General features: G+C 46.4%; 1 protein-coding gene and 1 long non-coding RNA gene across 13 annotated transcripts in view; one reads left to right on the top strand and one right to left on the bottom strand.

Annotated features, from left to right (window-relative positions):
- LOC140609828 (uncharacterized) overlaps positions 1-6487 on the bottom strand; it is a 43964-nt gene extending 37477 nt beyond the window's left edge. For 4 of the 5 annotated variants that reach the window (XR_012011550.1, XR_012011548.1, XR_012011551.1 and 1 more), the window contains exons 1-2: positions 6403-6451; positions 2597-2654 (exon numbers count right to left, since the gene is read on the bottom strand). This is a non-coding gene — a long non-coding RNA (uncharacterized lncRNA). Of the gene's footprint in view, positions 1-2596; positions 2655-6402 lie in introns of all 5 variants that reach the window. The other variant, XR_012011549.1, reaches the window with a different exon arrangement.
- Positions 6488-16785: 10298 nt separating this feature from the next.
- Positions 16786-26765, top strand: part of HRH1 (histamine receptor H1) — a 75156-nt gene continuing 65176 nt past the window's right edge. For 2 of the 8 annotated variants that reach the window (XR_012011543.1, XR_012011540.1), the window contains exon 1: positions 16786-17261. The gene's annotated coding sequence lies outside the window, so the exon portion shown is untranslated. Of the gene's footprint in view, positions 17262-17541; positions 17619-17938; positions 18088-26765 lie in introns of those variants that run through there. The other 6 variants (XR_012011542.1, XR_012011541.1, XM_072785106.1 and 3 more) reach the window with 5 other exon arrangements.

The following is a 26765-nucleotide window of genomic DNA, read 5'->3' as shown; positions in this document are numbered from 1 at the left end:
AGAAAGGTGCCAGGAGCCTGAGACAGACAAGGAGATGACTGCTTAAGCGCCTGCCTTAGCCAACCCCCTCCTCATTGCAGTCCCCACTCTGCCCCAAGACAAATCTGTTTCCTTTTAAATTTGGTTTCAGTTCTCTTCGCTATAGGATGGAGGGAGCTTCCCTCCCCAAACCTCCCCTTCCCAGCTCATTAGGGGTTGTACCGCCAGAGACTTCTCTCCCCAGAACATCTTTAGCAGCCAAATCCAGCAGGGAGAAATATTTTCAGCAGCTTGGCAGCAGGAAAGCCAGCTTCTGGCTTCCAGTCTGGGAAAGTAAGGTGGCCAGCCACACACCGCTGGGACCTCAGTGACCTCTTGCCAGAGGCACATCTCACAATTCTGGGAAGAGGGCACCTGGGTGGCTCAGTGGTTGAGTGTCTGCTTTCAGCTCAGGTCATGATCCTGGGGTGCTGGGATCAAGTCCCACATCAGACTCCCTGCAGGAAGCCTGCTTCTCCCTCTGCCTATGTCTCTGTCTTTCTTCGTGTGTCTCTCATGAATAAGTAAATAAAATCTTAAAAAAAATAAAAAAAAAAAGAATTCTGGGAAGAGAAGCAGAATGCACCCTCCCACACCTTTCCACGTATCCCCAGCACAGTCGGCTGTTCCCCTGGTTCCCAGCAGTCACCTGTTAAAAAACACAGACAACAGGACCCCTATCAGAAGCCATAGTAGGATCCAGAAATCCTTGTTTTCAACAAATTCTCCTAGTGATCTTTAGCCACAGCCAGGGTTGAAAATTACCAATTTGTCTCTTTAAGTCTCAGTTTCCCCATCTGTTCTACAAGTTAACACAACAGTCTAGATGTGCCTTCCAGACACATGTGTTCTTTGAGCTCCAGAACAGCCCCAGGGGGTGCCATTATTTCCAGTTTTGAGGTAGGAAGAATGGGGTTTTAGTAGAGGCACACGGATGAGCGGTGGGCCACGATATCTTTAGGGCTTTCTCAGTGCTTGGGTTTGAGGAACCTAGGAGGGTCCAGGTGGCAGTGGAACCTGCCTCCCAACACCTAGGGCTGACTCAGGCTCTCACACACCCCAGAGACTCAGATGAGACTGCTGAGTACCTAGCAGGCCTGCCCGTCCAAGTCTGAACATGTGGCTGCAGGTGCATGATTGAAGTCCTCTCCCCTCCCCCACACAAACTCCCAGCTCTTCCCTGACCTATTGCTGTCCAGCCCATGACCTATTTTGGAGTTTCTCACTGACATCTCCTTACTATTTCCTGTGTCAGAGTGAGTGATTTCGGCCCAGTGTGGAGGTGGGGTGAGTTGGGAAATTGGGAGAAGGTTCAATCTGCTGAGTTAAGAAGGAGGGTGGAGAAAGCCGTCTAAACCAAGTGCCTTCTTTCTTGACTGTAGATGTTGTTGGTGAGGGAAGACTCATGATGGGATTCTTTCTTAAGAAAAGTCACTCTGCTCCTGCGCTGATGGAAGGGAAAATGGACTGGAAGAAGCAAGTTGGGATGTCTAGGGGCAATTATCGAGCTATTGAAATCTTTCAGGTAATGGGGAGGGGGCTGGACTGGGATGTGGGGGCAGGAGACAGGAGGGAGATGAGGGCTACAGTGGGAAATTGGCTGGTGGTCTGAGGGGGCACTGGAGTTTCCCTCCTGAAAGTCTGGGTGATTGTAGGTATTGTTCATGGAGATGGAGAGCCCAAGAGGGAAGGGACCATGTTGTCTTCAGACTTACACCCTGAGTGCCTGGCAGGCAGGGCACTCACTGTAAAGGTATACTGAGGTACTAGCATGTCCTCTTGGGTGAGACCTCTGGGGAGCCACTTGTTTCCATGGTGGGAGAGTGTTCCATGCTCTGGCACCAGGGGTAAGGTCCCTACCAGTCCCAGAGGAGCCCTATTCATCAGAAAACAGGAGGAAAGAAAAAGGGAACCCCTAGAGAATGGGAGGAAATATTTGCAAATCATATATCTGATATGGGTCTAGTATCTAGATTCTATGTAGAAGTCTCACAAAAGCAAACAACTAAAAAGTGGACAAAGGATCTGAATAGACATTTTTCCAAAGAAGTTATATAAGTGGCTAATAAGCATATGAAAAGATGCAGAATATCATTAGTCATTAGGGAAAAGCAAATCAAAGCCACAATGAGATACCCTTTCACACTCGCTGGGTTGGCTATATAAAACACCAGACAAGTACTGGCAAGGATGTGGAGGCTTTGGAACTCAAACACTGGGGATGGGAGGGTAAAATAGTACAGCTCCTCTGGAAAGCAGTTTGGTGGTTCCTCAAAAGTTAAACATAGAATTATCATAGGATGCAGCTATTCCATAACCAGATGTATACACAAGAGAACAAAAAACGTATATTCACACAAAAACTTGTACAAGAATGTTCATAGCAGCAATATTCATAACAGCCAAAAAAAAGGCAGCAACCCAGTGTCCATCAACTAATGAATCAATACAGAAACATGTAGAATGTCTACACAATGGAAAATTATTCAGCCATAAAAAAGGAGTGAAGTAATGTTACAACATAGATAAATCCTGAAAGCCATAGATAAACTTATGCTAACTGAAAGAAGACAGTCACCTCAGACAACATGTGGTAAAGTGGATTCCATTCATATGAAAGTGTAGAACAGGGAAATCTATGGAGATAAAAAGTAGATTAGTGTTGCCAGGAAACGGGGGAGGGGGGAATTGGGATATATGGAGTTGTTTTTTTGGGTAATAGTAGACAGTGGTGATGGTTGCAAAATATTGTGAATATTCTAAAACCACCCAAGAAGCAAAATAAGCTGCTTTAGGCGCAGTAGTTGACTTTGGCCCCAGCTCCACCATCCCTCACTCTGCACAACCCTTCTGCTGCAATTGCACCCAACACCCAAATTCCTTCAGCCAAACCTCTTCCACACACCCAGACTTCCTCATTCTTTCCATTCTGGCTATATTCCCTTTTTGCCTTCACACCTCCCAGGAGCCTCCCAGGGGCTCACCCTGCCCCTCTAGGCCCACCACACCCCATCCTCTGCACTATGCCACCCCCCACTTCAGAACCCTGCTCCCTGCTCACCTCTTCCCAGACCTCCCTTAGATGAACCCTACTAACTCCCTATCAGCCCTTAGCACTTGTAAAGACACCCAATTGCCAGGTTCTAATCTGAGCTCTGCCACTTAAAGCCTGTGTGACCCTTCAGAATCCTATACCTTTTTCTGGGTCTCAGTGTCCACATCTGTAAAACGTACATTGCCATGTGTCTTAGTCGGCTTAGGCTGCTGTGACATACCCTGGACTGGGTGGCTTAGACTACATAAATTTATTTTCTCACTGTTCTAGAGTCTAGAAGTCTGAGATCAGGGTGCCAGCATGGTCGGTGAGAGCTCTCTTATAAGGCACTCCTGTCATAAGACCCCACCCTCATGACCTCATCTAATGCAAATTACCTCCCCAAGGCCCCACCTCCAAATACCTACCATATATTGGGGGCTAGGGCTTCAACATATGAATTTGGTTGGGAGAGGGGAGACACATTCAGTCCATTAAACCAAGCTTACTTGACAGGTGGGATTCCATGGAATTCTGAAGGTATGAAGCTTAATATATGCCAAGTGCCAGACTCTTATTAAGGGTTATTATTTTTCATCATTACTGTGTAAATGTGTGTGTGTTTCTCAGCAACAGAATACCATACACTATTCATAAGCATCTGATGCCCACTAATCAGGTGCTCAAGGGCAGGGGGTGTGTCTGCTGCTTTCGGAGTGTTCTCTCAACCTACGAGAAAAACTACCAGAAACCAGATCCAAAATTCCTCTCTCCCTCCTGGGATCCTAGAGCCATATTTGTCTTGGGTCATACGTATCTGATTTTCTGACTCTCAGGCCTGACCATAAAGCTTTTCAGCTCAGGGGCTCTGTAGGGAGAAATTTCACTGCCCTCCACCTCAGTTCTCTTGTCTATAAAACAAGCATAAGAATACCAATCTCATAGCATTACTAGGAGGGCTTGATGAAAAACCACATGGTAAGCTCTCAGTATATGTCAATGATAAAGATGAATAAATATATTAGTTACCTGATACTGTATAACAAATTGCCTCAACATTTAGTGACTTGAACAATCAATAATCATCTATTTTCTCTTGTGGTTTTAGTGGGTGAAGAATGCAGAAGTACTTTAGATGGGCAGTTCTATCCCAAGGTCTCTCATGAAGCTGAGGCTTCAGTCATCTGAAGTCTTGACTGGGCTAAATAATCCAGTTCCAAGTGGCTTGCTCATATGTTCCCAAATTGGTGCTGGCTGTTGGGGTTGGGGATGGGGCTTGGTTCTTCTTTCCACAGAACTCCTTAAGTGTCCTTACAATATGGTAGCTGATTTACCCAATGAACCATACAAGAGTCCAAGGAAGAGCTGCAATATTTTTTATCATCTAGGTTCAGAAGTCACACACTATCACTCCTGTGGTATTCTATGGGTTGATGCAGGCCCATCCTAATTTAATGTGGGCTACACACAAACATAAATACCAGGGGGTAAGGGGTATCAGGACCCATCTTGGGAGACTATCATAGATGATGCCAAGTATATTCTTCATGTGAGATCAGGTGTCCAACAACTAGAAAGTGGCATAGCCAGGATTTGAATTCAATTCTATCTAGCTCAGACTTTGAGGTCTTAACCACCATCCTTTGTTGAAACCCATTTACTTCATGCAAGCAATCACTTACTCATTCAGCAAACCTTGTCCAAGTGCCTACTCTACTATGAGTGCCCTAGATGCTAGCAATACCTTTGTCCTCAAGGAAACCCAGTCTGGAGGGTGTGTGGATGGCAGAGCTAGACCCAGCTCCCAAGTCCCTTGGTCTCTAGTTCACTGTTCTTTCTGTTCTGAGATACTTGCATCAGAGGGGAAAATCACTGCAGCCTTGCAACTCTTTGGGCAAAAAGTGGTGGAGGGGAATTACAGAAACTGAACTGAATGTGGAACCAGGAGTCTGGGTCTAGGTCTGTCTTTGACATCGATTTGTAGGATGCTTTTGATAAGTCCCTTCCCCTCTCTGGGCTCAGCTTCCTGACTTGCAGAATTGTCTGTAAGAAACTCACCTGTGCAAATGGTTCACTTAGTACCATTTATTAAGCACATACTACAGACCATGTACTGGTCTAAGTGCTGGGAACATGAGGAACAACGTTCCTGCCCTCCCGCTGCCCTCCTACATTCAAATGTAGGCTGAGAAACAATAAACACAAACCAACAAAGAAAAAGACCATTGCAGATAGCCATGAGAACATGAAGGGTGAAATGATAGGCAGGGGGCACTACTGTGTTCAGGGAAGTTTTCTCCAAAGGGCGGCAACTGAGTATAGATTGAATGATGGTGAGGTGACCATGGAAGGATTGGCGGGGGCAGGGTGGGAGTGGGGGAGGAAATGACTGTCCCACTTAGAAGGACCATCAAGTGCAGAGGCCCCAAGACAAGACAAAAGATTGCTCTGTTTGCCTGCAGCAAGGAAACTACAGTGGCTGGAGGGTAGGGAGCCCAGGCAAGAGGGTGGGACTTGAAGACAGAAAGGTGCAAGGGTAGATGACAGGGAGACTTGTAGACCTTGGGAAGGTGTGTGAGCTGAATTTTAAGTGGAATAGGAAGCCCCTGAATGATTTTTAATAAAGATTATTTAATGTGCATCAAAGGGGCCTCTACCTGTTGTGTGGGGAATGGGTCACTTGTCTCTCATAACATATTCTTTCAAAAGTTTTAATTAACTTTTTTATTGTGATAAAATAGACACAACATAAATTTTACCATTTTAATCACTTTTGAGAGTACAATTCAGTGGCAGTACGCACATACGCAATGTTGTGCAACCATCACCAGCATCCGTTCCCAGAACTTTTACATCACTCCTAACAGAAGCTCTGTACCTCTAAAGCTTTTCAGTGGAGCCTGTGGTCATCAGAACTTTTTCAGTTAAAAGTGACAAAAAGCCCAACTCAAATAGAATTACACCAAGGAGAGAAGTGATTGGCTCACAAAAGTGAAAAGTACAGGTTAGTCTTCAGGCATGGCTGGATCTAAAAGCCCAAGCAATATCATCAGGCATAGGGCTCTCTTTCTTTCAGCTGTTTACTCAAGTGCTGGCTTTATTCTCAGGCAGTCTCTCTCTCTCCCTCTCTCGATTTTATTTATTTGTTCATGAGATACACATACACACACACACACACACACACACACACACACACACAGAAGCAGAGACATAAGCAGAGGGAGAAGCAGGCTTCCTGTGGGGAGCCTGATGTGGGACTGGATCCCAGGACTCTGGGATCCCAACCTGAACCAAAGGCAGACACTCAACCACTGAGCCCTCCGTGTGCCCCCAGCCGTTCCCCTTCTTACTGACAAAGAGAGCCATCGGCAGCTCCAGGCTTCCATTCCACCAGCTAGGCAACCCCAGAAGTAAATAGAGGATTCTTTTGCCAAGAGTTCCAGCAGAATTTCCAGGGCTAACTCTTATTGGAGCAATCTGGGCCACGTGTCAATCCCTGAACCAATCACTGCATTCCACCAGAGAGCTGGAACTTGCTGATTGGCCAGGGCCACATGTCCTACAAGCTGGGAAGTGGAATCACCTCCACTTTAGGTACTTGGCCTGAGGTTAGGAAGGAGTAACTTCTCAGTCCCAAAGACAAGGTTCTGTCACAAGGGAAAGGGGCCAGCAGGGGCTGCACAGGCAAAGCATCTGGCTAACCACTACAACACTTACAGATGTTACCTCCTCTGATCTTTTTCTCAGCAGTTGGCTCCACTACGACATGAAAGACGAGATCCTGACAGTCTCCTTAACTTCCCCCCACTATTACAGTTGCCAAGGTCTACCTCCTCAGTGTCCTGGAAGCTCTTCTCTCAACCCCAAACTCTTTTTCCCCTGCCCTAGCTCAGACCACACATCCCCATCTCTTGGATTATTGCAACTCCCTCTATATACCACTGACCTCCCTTCCTCCTGAGGGAGGTTTTCTAAAGTCCAGGTCTGACCACAACTGTTCAGGCCCCCACTTTGAGCTCCTCTTCAGCTTATGAGGCTCTGTCAGATCTGACTGCTGCTGCTTTCATCTGCAGTCTCATCTCCCCACCCCCACACCACCCCACTTAAGTCCTCTTGTGACTCATCCCGTCCTTTGGCATGCTGCTCCTTTTGCCTGGAATGCCCATAGCGACATCTTTTGCTTGACTTTCAGTTCAAGTCCTTTGAAGTTTAGTTGAGCTATCATTTCCTCCAGGAAGTCTTCCTTAGGGACCCACCCCTCCCTCCACACACCCATCCCACACATGGTGTGGTTAATACCCCTCCTGGGCTCTCACAGAGTGCTATGTGTTTACCTCTTCATAGCACCAAGAGTGGCATGTTATTTTTGAAATATTAACCTCTGTTTTTTAATTAAAATGAGATTTTTAGAACTGATTTACACATGGTAAAATGCACAAATGTTAAAAATTTTTACCTATCTCTACATACCTGTGTCACCATCCCAAAGATCAAAGTATAGAATTTTTCTGGCACCTGCTTCTAGTGCCTCTTCTAAGTCACTAACAGTCCCGTTCCCCACCCCTCTCCTAGAGGTAACCACTTCTAAGACTGTAGATTAGTCCTGCAAGTTATTGAACTACATATAAGTAGAATTGTACAATATTCACTTTTTATGCACTGGTTTCTCTTATTCAAAATAATGATTTTTTTTCTTCTGTGTTGTTGTGGGCAGCAGTAAGTAGTTCATCTACTTTTATTGCTATATAGTATCCTGTACTATGAATTTGTTTATTCAAACTCCTGTTTGAGTGGATATTTAGGTTGTTTCCAGTTTGGACTATTAGGAATAAATCTGTTATGATTTATGTACAGATTTTGTGGACATGTTTTCATTTCCCCCAAAGATATACCTAGGAGTGGAATTTCTGGATCATAGGCAGATCTATGTTTATTAAAGCTGCCAAGCAGTTTTCTAAAGTGCCTGTACCATTTTGCATCTCCACCAGGCATGTATGAGAGTTCCAGGGGCTCCACATTCTGGCCAATACTTGATGTTGTCACTCACTTTTATTTCAGCTATTCTGATTGGGGCGTGGAGGAAGCTCATTGAGTTGTTTTCCATTTTTGCTAATTTCTGTTACCCAGAAGTCTTATCTTAAGCTGCTATCTCAAGGCTACTTTCTTTTTCTGGCTGTGCAGGAAAAAAAAAAAAAAAGAAAGAAACCAAACTCTTTTCCTGGCTTTTGAGTTTCAAAACTCTAGGATCTCAGGAGCAACAGGAAAAGATTCTTGTGTACTGATGACATGATTAATAAAGGGAAATGCAGCGTATTTAGGGGCAAGGCTCCACTTCTCTGAAACTAGGCAAGAGTTTCCAGATGTAAAAATGTGTTAAGGAAACCTAACTCAGAATTGGAGTAGGGAAGCCATGGTTGCAGCTTGCATAGTGCAGCAGGAAGAAGGAAGTTTTCCCTTGGGCTGGCAAAGACAAGCTGCCCTCATCTGCAGCCAATGAGAGGCTGCCACCACTTCAAACTCATTTTTCTTCCAATGAATTTTGTTCAAAACAACCTCACCCAACTCCCTTTCTTCCTCTATAAAGAACACTCTCTTCATTTGTTCTGGGGACTCACTTATGATTCCTTTGCTTGTCTCGAGTTGCAATTCCTCTACTATTCCTGAATAAACTGGATTTTACTTACTTTTTCCTTTTAAAAGGTTGACAGAGACAAGGGTAGGAGAGACAGCTGGAGCAGCAGCAAAGGGGGAGGTAGATGGTACAAACTCCTGAGGAAAGGCACACTTGAACTTGCCCCTTCACTGGATAGGGCCCGGAGCTTGGAGAAAGAGCTACAGAGCTTGGAGAAAGGTCCCAGATTCCCCACATAACTTCAAAGAGATTGAATGTAGAAAAACCCATGCTCTTCTCCTAAAGCAAACTCTGGCAGAAAAATGGCCATGTGGCTGAGCAGAAGAATCTTAAATGCCTAACAGAGTTTTCTATGCCCCTGGGGCCATGGGAGCTGAGGTCAGACTATGATTACCTCATTTTACAGATGGGCATATGACAGCCAACATTTACTGAGCACTCACCATTGCCAAGTAGTGCTCTAAGCATTTTTCATTTATTAACTCATGTTATCCTCACTACAACCCAATGAGGTTAATACTACTATTATCTTCATATTACAGATGGAGAAACTGAGGCATAAAGCAATGAAGTGACTTGCTAAAGATTGTGATAAGATTTGAGTCCAGGTTGCTTGATTCCAACACACATGTGCCCATCTCCAGCCCATTCCAATGTCCATTTCCAGCTGTGTGCTCATGCTCCCTGCATGATCCACTCCGCCTGAAACCCTCTAACTTCTCAACTTCTGCCCATTCCACTGGTGAACTCTTCACACACTTGATACCTCCTCTGACTTCCTTGATGCTCAAGAGTAGAAATATTCATTCCTCCCTCCCTTCCCTCCTCTGTTCCCATAGCACTTTACTTTTAGGAATTGTGTAAATTAGGATTGGGTTTATCTGTATGAAAGAGAAACTTCAAAATAATGGAGTGATAAGCAAAATAAGTTTCTCTTTCATGTAAAAGAAATATGGAGGTAGACAACCCAGGGCTGATACAGCAGCTCTATGGTTTCAGTGACTGAAGCTGTTTTATTTGCTCCATCATCTGAGTATGGGGCTCCCTTCCTAAGGTGACATTACAGGTCAAAATTGCTGCTAAAGTTCCAGCCATTGCATCTACATCCCAAATGGTAGAAAAAAGGAAAGGAGCATTTGCTTGATCCTTTTAAAAAGATTTCCCACACAGGCAAACCTTTCAGTGACTGAGCTGCCAAATCTGCACATGCTGAGCAGAGACCCAGAAGCAAAGGCTCCAGCTACGTGGTGCTGCTTTGCTTTTCTCAGCCACAGCCATGCAATACTCCTTCCAGAACAGGCTGTGCACAGAAAGCATTGCCACACTGGCTGTGCCATCAGCCACATGAGGACCATGCTTTGCGAGATGTCTTTCCACCAGGGGAGGTGAGGACAGGGAGACAGAGCTTACTTGTCACTCCAGGCCCCCGTCCACTCCACTTCGCCCTACAGGTTCTGGAGTCTGATCAGCTTCTCCGGACAGCCCCGGAAATCCACCTGCAAGGTCCACCCGGGAAACGACCTGAGCCGCTGGGGCCCCACTGCCCCGTGCCCACGTCTGCCGCCAGAGGGCTTGCACTCAACATGTCAAATGTCCCCAACAAGCACACCTTTATTTTAACACATGTTTTCCAGACATGACCAACTGCTTTATTTTCCACAATTGGGTTGAATGAACAGTGGGCCTGGCTCACAAACAAGCTTGTGTCGACTTTAACTTGCATTTAGATGTTGCAGTTGCCCAAGACTGACGGGGCCCTTTTACAGGGGACCCAATGGTCCTAAATGCCTTCCAAACAAACGCCAAGAGCACAGGGCTCTGTGTGCCCTGAGCACGCACTCTGGATGAGGCATGGCACTAAGTGTTTCAAACACACTGTCGCCTCACTGCAACTTCTCGGGGTCCTAGGAGCTGAGTGCCGTCACTCGTTATTCTACTTATTCTACGGCTCAGAAATCCTAGAGTCAGGGCCACCTGGGTGGCACAGCCATTGAGTGTCTGCTCAGGTCGTGATCTCGGGGTCCCACATCAGGCTCCCTGCATGGAGCCTGCTTCTCCCTCTGCCTGTGTCTCTGTCTCTCTCTCTCTGTATCTCTCATGAATAAATAAATAAAATCTGAAGAAGAAGGGAGGAGGAGGAGGAGGAGGAGGAGGAGGAGGAGGAGGAGGAAGAAATCCTACAGTCAGAGGTGGGACATCACCCAAGGCCAGTAAATCATAGAGAGAAGATGGGCTCCCAGGCAGCCATCTGCAAAGCTCACACTTGGAAACCCACACCTTCCCCTGCTATTTACTGAATGCTCACTAGAGCACAGTGCTCTCACCCTTCACACACCCACACACACAATGAATGCCAGGTGTCCTCCTTCCCTTTGGTCTTCCATCACACCCACACTTACACACACATGCACTTGGAAACTGCATTAAAAAGCGTGTTTGCAAAACACAAACACATGAACGATCATCCGTGCCATTTTAACATGTAACAAAAACTGAGATCCCATCGTATTTCCCTTTTTGCCTTGGCCATCAGGAAACCCAAAGCAAAATTCATTTTTCAACAGTAACACTGTCTTGTTTCTGGATTGTCTGGTGCATTTTTTTTTACCTTCGTGGTATGCTTTGATTGTGTCTGGCTCTTCACTGTATGTCACTGCAAATTCTTTTTCAAAGTGGGCAGATATAGTAAATAAAAATACTGAAAGCCATGGCCCACGCTTTCTGCTGGGGCTGGAGAATATGGAAAAATAAAATAAAAATAAAAAAAATAAAAAGATTTCCCAGTAATTCCCAAAACATTTACCCTTACATCTCATTAGCCAAGATTTAGTCACATGACTACACCTTGCTGCAAGGGAGGCTGGGAAATCCAATCTTTTAGTTGGATATTGAAAGAATGATTATTAAGAGGCAGTCTTTGCCACATCATTACTGTAGCATTTATCCACACTATAACTGGGATATTTTATTTGGATGTTTTTCTCCACAGATAGAATATCTTGAGGGCAAATTCTTGTCATCTTCATCCTCACATCCCAAAGTCAAGCACATTTGGAGACACTTGAGATGAAGGAATAAGTGACTAAGTGTTACCTTTCTTTAGATGCCCCAGGGGCCCATAGCACAGATCTCTGCTCACAGCAAGCCTCCAAAAATTGATTGAAATGAATTTACGTGTTCTTAACCTCAGTTTCCTTATTTTTAAAATGGATATAAATGACTTCAAAAGTTAATCCCAGTTTAGGGATAATTAGAGTCCACTGTATAAAATTTGAAAAATACAGCTAAATATTAAAAAGTGAAAACCCAGTCAGAGATAGAGGTTGTATGTAGCTTCCATTTTCACTATTTCTTCTGCATAAACACATAGACATGTTTTGCATATGAATAGGATCCCACTGTGCATACATTTTATAACCAGCCATTTTCACTTAAATAACGTATGACTGAACTTCTGCTCAAGACAAACTAGCTTGCAGAGAACAATCCTCTCAATATACAACTGGAAAATCCGGCTGGAAAAAAAAAAAAAAAGAAAATCCGGCTGGGAGAGCTGTTAAAAAAGAACATAAAAATCTGCTAAAGGCATCAAAGAGCTCTCCAGGAAGCCAACACCTGAAGGATCAAGATCCCAGAGTGAAGAGAAACACATGGAGGGGAGCCCAGCATTCCATGTGCTTTCCCCCGGAATCTGCCAATTCCTAAGTAACTAGGTGGAGAGACAGAAGCTGAGAAACAGTAAAGCTGAGCAGGGTTTTCGGCAGTCGTACAGGGCTGGAGAGGCAAAAGTAATTTATGCTGAGCCCATTTCTAGGCCATACATGTTCTCTGGGAGCATATATGAAGATTCACTGGAGCTCACAGACATTTTTTATACATAGAGTTTTGGCCTTGGAAAGAACTCCAGAGATAATATAACCAAACACTTCATTTTAACAATGTGGCAACTGAGGCCCAGAGATGCTGAGTGACTTGCTCAGGGTCACACAGCAAATGGATAGAGCCTCCTGGTACAACCTTCTTGGATTGCCCTGGTCTGCAGCTGTTGTTACTACTCCCAGCCATAAGCTCCCATTCCTCTCACACATCCTAGCGAGAGAGAGAGAGAGAGAGAGAGAGAGAAGAAGAGAAGAGAGGAGAGAGAAAGGGAGATAGGACTAATTAATCTCACTTCTGATTTGTGATCTTTTAATAAATGAAAGTGCTTTTCTAAAAGGAAACCAAACACATCCTTTTATAACAATTATTGGACATTATTCCTAATTACCAAAGTAATACAAATTTACTAAAGAAATATTGGGAAATATAGATAAGTTAAAACCAAAAGCATCTATTCTCTCCTTCCCACTATGCCTTATATAACCACTGTTAAGTTTTTTATACATAAATAGGTATATTTTATTTTTTTCACAAAATGAGTTCACACATACCTAGTCTTCTGTAACTTGCCCTTTTAACTTAACATTCATGTCATAAACCATTTTCACATACTTCCATAATGTCTAATATGATCTTAACAGTCCTATAGTTAGACATTTGGATTATTTTCAATCTTTTCCTCTTACATGCAATCCTCGAATGAACATCTTTATGTATATCCTGGTGATATTCATTATTATTTTCTCAGGAAAAACTGTTAGAGTGTGGAATAATAGGCTGAATATATTTAAAGCCTTCAATATTTGGTTCCAAATTGCCCTCCAGGAAGGCTGTATCAATTCACGCTTCCACCAGCAGTGTTCACTCCAAGCCTACTCACTTTACTTAAGTGGGCAAGAAAGGGGCAGGTCTTATTCCAGGTTGATATTTGCCATTCTTGCTCACCTTCCTTTAAATGCATAAGCTTCACAGCATGCCAATCTAACTAAATTTAGAGTGGAGAAGTCACTAACTGCCCAAGGCCAAAAACTTTGAAACTGCATCAGGGCCAAGTTGAAGGGGCAGTTTTAATAATTCCACATAACATGCTTGCCACTTGGCCTACTTTGGCCCTGAAAGATGAACATCTGTTCTCACAAACGGAGCAGGAAATAAAATAAGAGAAGGGCCATCTTGCCTTCTTTGGGCAGCTGTCTGAAACATAACCACTTGGAATTCTCAGCACCCAGAGTACAGAGTCCCCAGAGGAAATGGCTGAGTGCTGGGTGGGGAGTTGGACTGAGCACTCTGCCTATGTCTACCAGTCCATTGCTTTTTGCTCAGTCTGGGAGTCCAACATAAGTAGTATTCGTTTCCTCTGGGTCTTAAGGACTTTGTGATTTCCAGTGTCCCCTGTGCTAATGCAAAGAATACTCCTTTGATTAGTGACAGACCTAAAATTTCTCAGCTGAGACTTTAACTAGAATTTGTTTCAGTTCAAGGGACATGGATTTTTTTTTTAATTTTTAAAAAAGATTTAATTTATTTATTCATGAGAGACACACAGAGAGAAGCAGAGACAGAGGCATAGGGAGAAGCAGGCTCCCTGCGGGGAGCCCGATGCAGAACTCCATCCCATGACCCCAGGATCATGACTTGAGCTGAAGGAAGACACTCAACCATTGAGCCACCCAAGTGCCCCAGGGCATGGGTACTATGACTGGGCTCTGTGACTGGTCAGCTGGGTCACCTGGTCCATTCCCCTCTCCATGTGACCAAGGAAGCAGTTGGTCTGGATTTGGCAAGCCATGAAACATGTTTCCCACGAGAGAGATCTCAGGGTCTGAGCACCCACCACAGCCAAGCACTTTACACACATGAGCGTATTAATCCTAACAATGCTCCTTAGTAACTGGACATCTGGGCCTGTCTAGCACCAATGCCCCATTATTCTGTTAATAGCACCCTGACTTTCTTTTAGGGACCCATCCCCTCCAGTACTCCTAGTCCCTGTCAGTTAGGAGGGGCTGACCCCACTCTCTGACACTTGCCATAGGCATGTAACTCAGGCTTAGCCAATCAGAGCAGTTGTAATGGGTTCAGCCTGGACATGTGACCCAATCCAGGCCAATGGAGATCAACCCTGGGATTTTTGCTGGAAGTATTGGGAAGTGATCTCTTTGTCTTGAGTTTGCTTAATTGGCCATTTCTGCTTCCCTGCAGAAAGACCCCGCCTGCTAATAAAACAGAGTCAAGACACAAAGGGAGAGAGATTCATGACGACTTCTGTTGAGCTCCTGGCATGCACTATGGTCTGAATCCAAAACTTTTCAGTTCAGAACTCTTTTTGGCTGAACCTGGTTATAATTGGGTTTATGTGCCCTGCAACCAAAAGAATCATCATTAAAATCCTGGATATGATGCAGATGTTATCACTCTCATTTAACGGATGAGGTCGTTGAAGATCAGAGAAGCAAAGTAAGCCCTGAACTCACAAGTGGTAGAGCAGATTTTTTCATCTACCGCTTCTTAATCTGTACCTCTAATCTCTGCTCAGGGGCTCAGACAGTCCCCCTTTCCTACCTTCCTTCCACAAAGCACAAAGCACGGAGGTAGGGGCAAGCTTGTGAAGCCAGGCCAAGCCAGGTTCCAGGCCTGGTTCAACTGCTTCCTAACCTAGTCTGATCTTGGAATGACTTACTAGACAGACTCTGAACCGGTCTCTTCCCCAATTTGCGCCTCACTCTTCCCATCTGTGAAATAGGAAATTAATAGTATCTTGCTGGCAGGATTGTTGTGTGGAGCAGGTGTAGTGCATTATGTCTAATGCTCTTAGAGCCTGGCACATGGTAAATATGACAAAGGGCTTACTGTTATTTTTCTCCTGCTGCCTGTATGTTATTAGTAAGTTGGTTACCCACCTCCATCCCACACAACCAGGATGTGGCCTATGTTATGATATGTCAGTTCCAAACTATACAACAAAGCAACACATACTGTGCTCCCCAGGGGCTTCAAATAATGTCTGACATGCTGTTTCTAAAATTCTGAAGTTTCTAAAAATGGTGACCACTATGCGCTTAGCAGGCCTAAAACCAGCCCAGGAAGTAAAACCTTGGAGAGGGATTCCAAATAATCAAGCTTTATGAGGAACTGCAGAAATGAGACGGGATGGCAGTGGACCCAGCCATTTCTAAGCGCCCCCACCCAACCTCTTGCTCCCATCAGCCCCACAGCTATAGGGGGTAGACTGCATTTCCCTTAGAGTATATAACAGTCGCTCCCCCAAGGGCTAGCTCAATTCCAAAATGGCATCCATCTGGTAAAGTATAAAATACGGAGGCCCTGGAGAATCACCAGGCAATGGATGGGGGATCACTGTGGATGCAGAGTGAGTCCCAGTTGGGGGGTAGGCTAATCAACAGAGGTCTGGTCAGAGGAACAAACAAGGGGAATCCCTTGCCTCTTGGATTCGTGAAAGTCAGTAACATGGCTTGTTGGCTATCTTGAACCCAAAGTCTCCTATCTCTGGGCATCATCATCAGCCCTTTAATCCCCACCTTGAAGAAAGGCTCCGCAGTCTATGAGCCACCACTTCAGGACTTGCTAAGTCCTTTATGTAAAAGACCTCATGGGACTTTCCAGCAGCTGCAGTGAGATGAAGATTACAGCGCAGTCAAGATGATCTTGCACCTTGTAGCCAGGTTGCTACAAGGTTGGGTGGATACTCAGTCCTCCTCTATACTAGCTGTGTGACCTTGAGCAAGTTATTTAACCTCTCTGGACCTCAGTTTTCTCCTCTGTGAAACAGGAATAACAATAGTTCCCACTTACTCAGGGTGTCGTGAGGATTAAGTGAATAAACACCTGTACCACTTAGACGAGTACAGGGCACCATGACAGCTGTTTTCATTACCCTCATTTTGCACATTGAGGCGGAAAGGCCAGAAAGATACAACATCCCATGCGTATCTTGTGAGGCTGAGCCTCAGACTAGCTCCATGTGACCCCACAACGACTCAGTGGAATTTACCTTCTACCCAAAAGAAGCTAAAAGCCCCACCATGCCCCAAACCCATACTCCCCCCCACACACCCTCAACACAGGGTTCTTTCCTCCTCAATACCTTTCTTGCCCTCTGAACTTGAGTGTCTCTTTCTGAAGCCTGGAGATAAGATCTGAGGTCACAACTGCTATGAGGTTCAGATGGAGTTTTCCTCACACTGAGCAAAGAACACTTTGCCTCTCTTGCCTGGCTTTGGAACTGAAGGCAGCCAGTAAGGATTCTCAGGCTGCCAAAGGCAGGGGCGGAGGCTCCCGGGGACCTGCGGAAGAACCACCCCCCTACCCTCACCCAGGCAACCTCCCCGGGCCACACGGCTAGATTCAATCTGGCGCAGGATGCTAATGGAAACACCTTGTCATTTGGAACGTGAGCTCACCTGGAGGGGGCTACGGAGAAATGGGGGAGGGGGGCTGGCGTTCCAGACCTTGGAGGTCTCTCCAGTTCCCCAGGAAACCTCTCGGGCAGGGTCCCTATCCGGCAGTCTTGGTGCTTCTCTGGCTGGCTCTGTCCGTCTGTTTGTATATCGGGCGCTCCCGGGGTGAGTGGAGGTGGGGCCTCACCGTCTGCGGGTGGCTCTGCCAGACATCACCCCCTCGGACTTTCGACCTCGCCTTCTCTATCTGGACTGACCTATTTCCGTCGCCCACTCGCAGGTGAGCGTGGGCTCGGACCCCTCTTCTCTCTCTCTCTCGGTTCTGACCGCCTGTCCCTTCTGCGTGTGTCCAGGCTCGAGGAGCCCGAGGCGAGAGCGTGTCGCGCCCTCTCGCGCCCCCTCCCGGCGTGGGGCGGCCCCGGAGCGGCGAGCGGGAGGCGGGGGCGCTGCAGCCGGCGGGCCCGGGTCCCCGCCCCCCTTCCCGGCGGGCCCCCCTCGGCGCCGCTCCTCCCCCGGCGCCCCCGCCCCCGCCCCGCCCCCGCCCCCGCCCCCGCCCCCGCCCGGCCGCCGAGCGCCGAGCCCCGAGCCCCGAGCAGCCCGGCCTCCGCGCCTCCAAACTTTCCCCGGAGCCGGCGCGGTGAGTCAGAGCGGGGCGCGGGCAGGGCTCGGCCGGGGCGGACGCGGGGCCGCGGCGGCGGGCGAGGCTGGGCGCCGGCCCGTGGAGTCTGGGCGGCCCTGCGGAGCGGCGGGGCCCCCGGGGCGGCCGGCGCGGGGCGGGCGGGCTCGGGCTCGGGCTCGGGCTCGGCTCGGGCTCGGGCTCCGCGGCGGCTCGGGGCGGGTCCCGCCGCGCGGCTCGCTGCCCGGCACCTCCCGGATCCCCCGGGTTGCGGCGCGCAGACACCTGTGGCTTCCCCGGCTCGCCGGGGTGCGCGCCCCGAGCTTCTGCCTTCGGGCCGTGGGGCGGCGAGGACGGGCCCCCAGCTCTCAGAGCCGCCCCTGAGTTTGATGCTGCCCGCAGCCCCAGCCCATCCGATGGGCGCGTTATCTGTGCCGGGCGCTGGGCATCCATTACCTCTTGGGATTCTCCCGGCCACGCCAGCAACCAGGTATTGCTGCGCCCGTTTTACAGGAGACGAAACTGAGACTTAGGGAAGGAAAGTTGTGCGCCGGAGGGCAGCCAAGTCAAGGAGAGAGCCGGGTTTTCGAGCCCCAGATGGCCCGACCCTAAGCACTTGAGCGCACGCGGGCAAGCCCGAGGTTCAGCGTCACCAGGGGTCCGGGATGGGAAGCATCAAGCCCTGCGTCTAGGCTGCAAGCCCAGGAGGGACGGACCACCTCCTCCTTGCACCCCTCGGAGGAGCCTTTGGAACAGTGGGTGGCCATTACTGCCAGGGTCTGGATTTTGGTGCCCGAAGGGCACCAGGGCTGCTCTTTGAGGGCAAGAGTGAGAGGGAACCAAATTCTGGAAGTTGCTCTAGATTTTTCTGGAAGGAGCCAAGGAATTCGGGAGCAGGGGCTGAGCGCAGCAGTTCTTTATGGAAGCCACTTTTTGTCTCCGGGTGATAACCCATCTCCTACCCCACTCCCCCTGTCCCACAAGAAGAACACCGCCCCCCCCCCCCCCCCCCACCACCACCACCACCACCACTACCACCAATCCCTTCATCCCTGAGTGTCCGCTCAGCCTGGCAGCTGGTAGTGCAGAGATGCTCCAGGCAGGGTCACTGTTCTCCGGCAGGGGGCTCCCACCTCAGCCTTGGAATCTGACATGAGGGGACCAGTGCTTGTTGTACTATGTGAGCCTGGCTGGAAGATGCTGAGGTAGCTCATTCCTTGATGTGTGTGTGTGTGTGTGGGGGGGGGGGGGGGGGGCGTAGGCCCTTGTGAGTGGAGCACAGATGGAGGGTATCTCCAGAACGTGAAAAGAGAGGAGTTGGGGGTCTGACATATTCCCATTCTTGGCAGCCAGGGACCAGCATGCACCAGGAGAGGGAGAGATAGAGGACTGATCATAGTGTCATTATGCATTATCCCATTTAGGTCTCACAGCAACCTTACAAGATAGGCGCTGTTACTACTAGCCTCATTGAACCTATACTCTGGTGAGGCTCAGGAAGGTTGAGAATGGAACACAAATCTTACTTGATTCCTTCCAGGTTATCAGTGAAACTCAGGCTGCAGATGGGACCTTAGGTCCCTCCTGCTTGTAGCTGGCAGCAGCAGAAATAAAGAATAGGGTCTTTGATGCCTGTGCACCACTCTCCCTTTTCTCTGATGGGTGTCCTGCAGGAGGCCTCCTGCTGAATGGGTTATCATTCACAGGAATCCCTGAAAACCCCAGGTAAATATGCTAATACGATTGAGGGCTTGCTAGGCCCTTATATGAGCCCAAGGCTGTCTGAGGCTGCCTGGCTTTATCAAGAGGTATTTCCCCTGGAGAGAGTCTGTGGACAGAAGAGAGAAAGCCTGGCACCATTTTCAAGTGTGATGCAGAATCTTTCCAAGGCAAGAGATGGCCCAGCACTCCCTGTCCATGATTTCAGAGCTGGGTGGAGACTTGAGCTGCCGGCAAAGGAGCCTGCAGCCCTGAGGAGATTGGGCAGTCCTGAGCTGGGAGTGGTTGGTTCCTCCTGGCTCTCAGCTGAATGTCCAAGGGAGGAAGAACTTGTATTGGAACTTCCTGCCTCTGCACTCTCTCAGAATTCCATGTTTGCATTTTCCTTTTCACAGCTGAGTTGTGCCTGGTGGAAATGGAGTGGCCTTTCGATAACACAGAGGAGGGATAGCAAAGAGAGCAAAAGTGTGGATTCTGGAACGGGTTCAAATTCCAATGCTCTTTATGAACTCTGTGGCCTTGGGCCAGTTGCTATGCCTCTCTGTTCCTCAGTTCCCTCATTTCTAGAATAGGAAGATTCATAGAACCTTCCTCACTAGGTTGCTGAAAGAATTGTGTTTATATGCATGAAGGCTTTAAATGATGCATGTAATACGTAAAAGTGCTATTTAAACATTAGTTGTCATGGTGGTTACTATTAAGGTCCAACAGGACCAAATTTGCTTCTTGGCTCTGCCTTCTGCAAGCTGCCTCACCAGTGCAAGCCTCTGGCTTTCTCATCTGTCGAGTGGGAGACATAAGTGTGTGTCCCAGAAGTCTTAAGTGTAGTTACAAGCTTTAAATAGCCTAACACCTGCTATCTAGGGGGCAGACTTAGTGAAACTTCTGGCATCCTGCTAGGTGCTCAGCAAATGCTGAGCATCACCACAGTTATCATTGTTATGCTGAACCACATTCCTTCACACTGTAGCTTGAACTCTGTACTTTGGCTTGGTTTCATGGGCCATGGGTTTGGGATAGTTTTCTGACCTTTCTATGGGTAAGAAAAGGATTCTTTCTATCTTTCAGCTAGGTTCTCTCTTCATGATCATTTCTCAGTTCCAAGCATGGGCCTCTTGGTGGTTGTAGGATGGCAGAGGGTAGGTTTGAAATTCATTTCAGGGAATCCCTGGGTGGCTCAGTGGTTGAGCATCTGCCTTTGGCCCAGGGCGTGATCCTGGGGGTCCCGGCATCGAGTCCCACATCAGGCTCCCTGCATGGAGCCTGCTTCTTCCTCTGCCTGTGTCTCTGCCTCTCCTTCTCTCTGTGTCTGTCATGAATAAATAAATAAAATCTTTTTTTAAAAAAAGAAATTTATTTCATAAGGTGCCCTGCCCTCACCAAGGCAAAGGCCCCAACACACCACTCGAGCTGCCTTTCAGATTGTCCTACTAACTTGAGATATTTTGTGCACCTTTCAAGTGAGTGGACATATCCAGAGTTCTGAAAATGTCCCTTTAAGACAGGATGGTGAGGTTAAGAAGAAAAAAAAAAAAAGCTCAGGGTTACAACCCCAGCGCTTTGAGCTGAGTGACCTTGGGCCAGTCTTTTCATCTGCAAAATGGCCACTAATCATATTTCCCAGTGTCTGGTTCCAAGGATCAATGGCAAGATGGAAAAGCAGAGAAAAGAAGGGAAAAAGTAGATAGTATAAATGGCAAAGAATTACATGCAATTGTAAGTAATTCTCATTAGCATTCAGGCTGAGCATTAGTTGTAATTGCTCCTGATCCAAGACGTTTTATCTGAAAGATGTACCTGGCAGAGGATCATTCAAGCCCCAGTCACCTGCTGCCCTCCCTTTCACAGTGATGCTGAGCATTTCTGAATCTCAGGATGTAATTATAATAAAGCTCCCGTATCTTATTTATAAGTGACTCACTTCTGCCATTAATGGTGACAGAGGACTCAGGCACACACTCGTTGGGAACAATACTGCTGATGCCGTTGGGGGGGGGGGAGCGGTTCCAGGGTGCCTCTTCTCTTTTATGCATTTATCTTCCCGGCTCTAATTCTCCAGTGATAATGCACGAGGATCACGTGGGCTGGGATCGAAGCTGACAGCTCTCAATTTGTGTAGCAGCTTGCATGGCAAGGCCCTTTGGAATTTTACTCTGCCAGCAGAATGGATGTTAGAAATCACTACATCACAACAGAGAATGGAGTAGAGGAGGTTGAGGAAGACACCTTCAGGGAGTAGCTAAAAGTGTAGACTCTGGCTTGAGTTCAGTTAGAGTTTGAATCTTGGTTCTTCCAGTTCATTAGTTGTAGCATGACTATTGGCCATCTTCCCAGCTAAACTATCAGTTTTGATCGAGCGGGGTCCATGCCTATCTTAATTCACCACGATATTCACAGCTCCTAGTGCATAGAAGGGGTTCGTGAATATCCAGTGAATGAAGAATTGGATATATGAATGACAAGTTGCTTGATCAAGCCTCAGCCTTCTCATCTGTAAAATGGAGTTAATATAGCACCCACCTTGTGGGTTGCTTGAGTACTGAATGAGGAAATGCTACGCACAGAATAAATACTCCGCAATGCCTTTGATGATAAGTTGTTGAGCAGAGTCTATGGAGAACTTTTTCCTCACACTCAGACCAACAAGAGGCAATAATACAGGCTATAAGGATCCCTGTATTTATACAGTACTCTACAGAGTGCTTTCATGTCCATTGACACCCCCCCCCCAACAACTAGACAGAATGACTACTTCTGTTTTACAGATGAGGAAACAGGTTCAGAGGGGTTCGTGGGATGTCCAGAAGCAGCAGGAAGTAGAATACATGACAGTTTGCTCTGATCTGCTGCTTAATATGACTGAGCCCTCTGTTGCCCCCAATGGGGGCTGGAAGGTGTAGTATTTAGTCTTCCATGAACATGGTATCTCTCTTCATCATTTCAGATATCTTTAGTTTCTCATGGTATAGTGTCCTAATTTTCCCTTGGTGGTCTTACACCTCTTTTGTTAGATATATTCCTAGTTATTTGATATTTTGCATTCTATTATAAATTATATATATGCATATGCGTATTTTTAAGTTAATGTTTTCTTGGTTACATTTTGGAAAAATGTGTTCTCGTTTTGTATATTGATTTTGTATCTAGAAATCTTGCTAAGCTCTCTTACTAATTAAAAAAATGTATTTGTAGATTCTTTTGGAAACAATGTTAATAGAATTGTAGAATATTTTTCTTTTTTTTCAACCCTTTCAGTTTTTCTTTTCTTTTCTTTCTTTTCTTTTCTTTTCTTTTCTTTTCTTTTCTTTTCTTTCTTTCTTTTCTTCTTTTTTTGTTTTAACTTGCCTGACAGCCCTAAGACTTCGGGGACAGTGGGCATCTTGCCTTTTGTAGTTCTTATGGAGTAGCTGTCCACATTTGACAGTTAGGTATGTTTAGTCTAGAGTCTTGGTAGATAAAGGAAGTTCCTTTCTAATCCCATTTTGCCATGTGTGTTTGGGTTTTTTTTTTCTTTCTTTTCTTCTTTTCTTTTGTTATAAATGGACATGTTTTTTCTTTATCTGCTCAGATAGTTACATGATTTTTCTTTTTCAATCTGTTAACATGGTGAACACACTGACTTTTACACTTCTGGAATCAACCCAACTTGGGTCATCCTGTAGTATATTTGTTGCTGGACTCTTTCTGCTCACCCTGTTGTTGAGGACTTTCACATTATGTTTTCATGAGGGAGATCCACTGGTGATTTTTCTTTCTGGTGCTTACTTGTCAGGCTTTGGTATCAAGGTTATGCTGGCCTCATGAAATGAGTTGGGCAGTGTTCCCACTTCTTCAGTTCTCTAGAAGAGATTGTGCAAGCTGGGTGTTACTCTTGTGGAATATTGGTAAACTCACCAGTGAGGATCCAGAGGGTAGAAACTAAAGAGAAAGGTGAAGAAGACAGCTGGTTTCAGCTCTGTCCAAAGTGAAACTTCCTAACAGTGAGAGCTCAGGCTGCCTCAGGTAGAGGTTCAGGGACTATGAACCCCAGCTTTCATGAGTGCTGTGGAGAGAGCCCAGCCTAGGTCACTAGGTAAAGTTTTTGCAACCTTGGACCCTGGATGAAGGGAGCTCAGTCCAGGGTGAGACTCTAATGACTGTGAGCTCTGCTTCAGTGTCTTCCTACCTCTAAAATTGCCATGGCTGCAGACAGAGTGCTCACAGTGAATTATTATTCCCTGGTGCCCACAGCTGGAGGGACCTGCTTCCACGGACCATTCATCTTCTAGTTGGTAGGAGAGGCTTTCTGTCTCTGTGATACCAGTTTGTCTGGAATCCCCAGATTGAGACCTGGGACCACTTCCCTCCTGCTGATTCCCCCATCCCCTTATCCCTCTGGGGTAGCTAGATTTGGGCAAACTTCTCAGCCACACCTTCCCTCAATCTTCTTTTACTGAAGCACCAAGGCACTGTGCTAATTTGGATCATCTCTCTTAATCCTCATACCAGTGCTATAGGGTAGTGACTGTTATCCCCATTATTCATGTTAGGAAAACAAGGTTTTTGGTTGTCATTATTTGAGTGGTTTCATATTTCACATTAAATTGTCCTTCTCTAAGCTATTTGAGTTTGGGTGTGAGATAAAGGTGACTTAACTTGCTTGTCACATATTTAACTAATTGCTCCCATCCTGTTTATGGCACCTTTCTTCCCTTCCTCAGCTGTATGCTACCTATATCAGACCCTAAGGCCCTCTGTATAGTCAGAGGCAGAGGTGCAGCATTGTGCAACTCCAGAGGACACCGTTCATATGGCTTCCAATCTTGGGCATCAGGGGTGTATGACCTGGAAATCATGTCATTAGGAACCGGTCTCTTTCCAGGCTATCTGTTTTGGTGTTGAGCTTTCTGCTGATTCTAGTGGCCGACCCATTGACAGGATCATGGCAGAAAACAAAGGGCAGATGGCAGCTGGTCATAGTGCAGGTGAAGGTGAGGGGCAGGGACCACACCACACTGCTTTGATGATTATCTATGTACTGTATGTTTTAATAGCTGGCAAAGACGTTTGCTTCCTTTGTCTTTTTTTTTTTTCTTTTTTCCCCCTTCTTTTAAACTTTTCTAGGCAATTTTTGCTTGGCTTATTCTTTCTGAGAGCTTTGTTTATTTACTAGCTGGCTTTTCTCTGTCCCTGGAGAAAAATCATCATTAAATAAATCCATCCTGCTATCCCTCGCCCTGACCTACGTGAAACACAGTCCATCGCCAGCCCACACATGTGGTCTGGAACATCTGCCAATATGACTGTTGATCTTGGGCTGAGAATGGAAGCCTCAGTTTCTTTCCTCTGTCCTTGGCGCCTAACTGCCTGAATGGTGAATCTAGGCCCAGGGGGCCTAACATGGGCCTCTGATGGATCTGGTTTCAGCCTCCCTGGAGTACGATGGTCTAGCTTTTTTGTTTTTTTTTTTTAATTATTTTTTTTAAAAAAATTTAAAGATTTATTTATTCATGAGCGATAACAGAGAGAGGCAGAAACACAGGCAGAGGGAGAAGCAGGCTACCTGCAGGGAGCCCAATATGGGACTCGATCCCGGGTCTCCAGGATCACGCCCCGGGCTGAATGCAGCACCAAACTGCTGAGCCACCCAGGCCGCCCGGTCTAGCTTTTTAATGTGCCTCCCATGAGCTCCCCAGACTTTTTAATGTACCTCCCATGAGCTCCCAGAACAAAACAAGCTCATGTGAGACAAAAAGAGAGAAAATGTTGTATATGTAAATATAGTATAAGTGGCACTCATAAATTCAGTTTATGGTCAGAGCAAAGATTCCAGGGCCGGATGACATAGGTTTGGATTCTGGCTCCACCACTTGCCAGAGTATGTCCAGGGCAAATCTCCCACCTATTTTTCCTTTGATCCCCTCAACTATAAACTGGGGTTGGTGACTATATTAACTTATGGCATTGCTGCAAGTAATAAGTAAGTCATGAAATTAAAAAGAATTCATGTTTGGGGGCACCAAGGTGGCTCCGTCGGTTAAGGTCATGATCTCAGGGTCCTGGGATCGAGCCCTGGGATGGGCTCTCTGCTCTGTGGAGAGCCTGCTTCTCCTTCCCCCACTCTCACTCATGCTCTTGCTTGTTGTCTCTGTCTCTCTCTCAAATAAATAAATAAAATCTTTAAAAAGAAAAAGAATTAATTTTTGAAAAGGATTTACCATAGAATCTGGCAACTCATAAATGTTTGTAAAATAAACTAATTAGTAAATAAATATATTACATGGACTTCTTTTCCCCTAAGAAATTGGGAGTCATTTTTTCATGTTCCAGAATAAACCCAACTGAGTTTTAAAAGTTGAAATTGTGTTAATCCTGTGCATCAATTTCTGACCCTCCTTGTGTGATTAGTGTTTTCAGTGTGAAGATACTTTCTCAGATTAGACTGCAAGCTCCTTGAGGGCGTGCTAAATGCCCCTTCACTGAAGTAGAGGGGTCATGGAAGTGAAGTGGTAGTGAAGTGGTCATTAGTGGTAGTAGATTTGGTGGCAGTAGTAAGGGTTTCACATCAATATTTACCTCTTTGGCCTCAGAGGAAGCATTGTAACATCCCTGGCCTCAGTTTCCATATTTGTAAGAGGGGAATAATAATAAGAGAGCCTCTTCTCATACACTTAGAGTATCTGATCTTCTCATCACCAAGGACTCAGCTGTCCCCTCTGTGGAGAGACCTTACCAGACCACCCTGGTTTGGCTACCTATCCCCAATTCCAATCTGGTTCCACTGCATTAATTTTCTTCATAGCCTCCATCAGACTTCCAGCCCTAGGGCTGTCAGGATGTCATCTGCCTGGTTTATTGCTATACCTGCAGTGACTGCATTACTTAGCACTGGCACCTCGCAGGTATGCCCTAAAAACTTATTGGTTGAAGAAAGTAAGATCACAGCTAAAAGCATTTTTAGGTGTGTGAATGCAACAAAGTACCAGGTACATTCGCCATCTTGGTGGTGTTCACTGCCAACTGCATGATCAGGGCAGGGAGGCTTAAGGCTCTGCCTGTGTCTCTGCCCCTCTCCCCCGTGTCTCTCATGAATAAATAAATAAAATCTTAAAAAAAAAAAAAGGAGAGTCATGACCCTTCTGAGCCTTCCCATCCAGCTGACCAAGGAAAGGAGCTGCCATCTATTAAGAAAGCACAGGAAGCCAGGGCTTCCCATTTATTTTGTCCTTACAGTCTCAATTGTCTTACGAGATAAGAATTAGTGTGCACATTTTATAGATAAGAAAATTGAGGTCTGAGATGTTGACTAACTCACACTTGTGCAGAACTGGAGAGACCAGTAAGGAGGCTCTTGTAGTCATCCAGATGAGAAAGGATGGTCACTCAGATCAGAGGGTGGTGGCAGTGAGGAGAAGGAACAGACTGACACTTTTGGAACAGGTGCTTTTTTTTTAGATTTTATTTATTTAT

The sequence above is a fragment of the Canis lupus genome, chromosome 19 (genome assembly GCF_048164855.1).
Source record: "Canis lupus baileyi chromosome 19, mCanLup2.hap1, whole genome shotgun sequence".
NCBI classification, from domain to species: Eukaryota; Metazoa; Chordata; class Mammalia; order Carnivora; family Canidae; genus Canis; species Canis lupus.
Note: the sequence above shows the minus strand (reverse complement) of the source record. Positions and strands in the feature narration are given on the sequence as shown.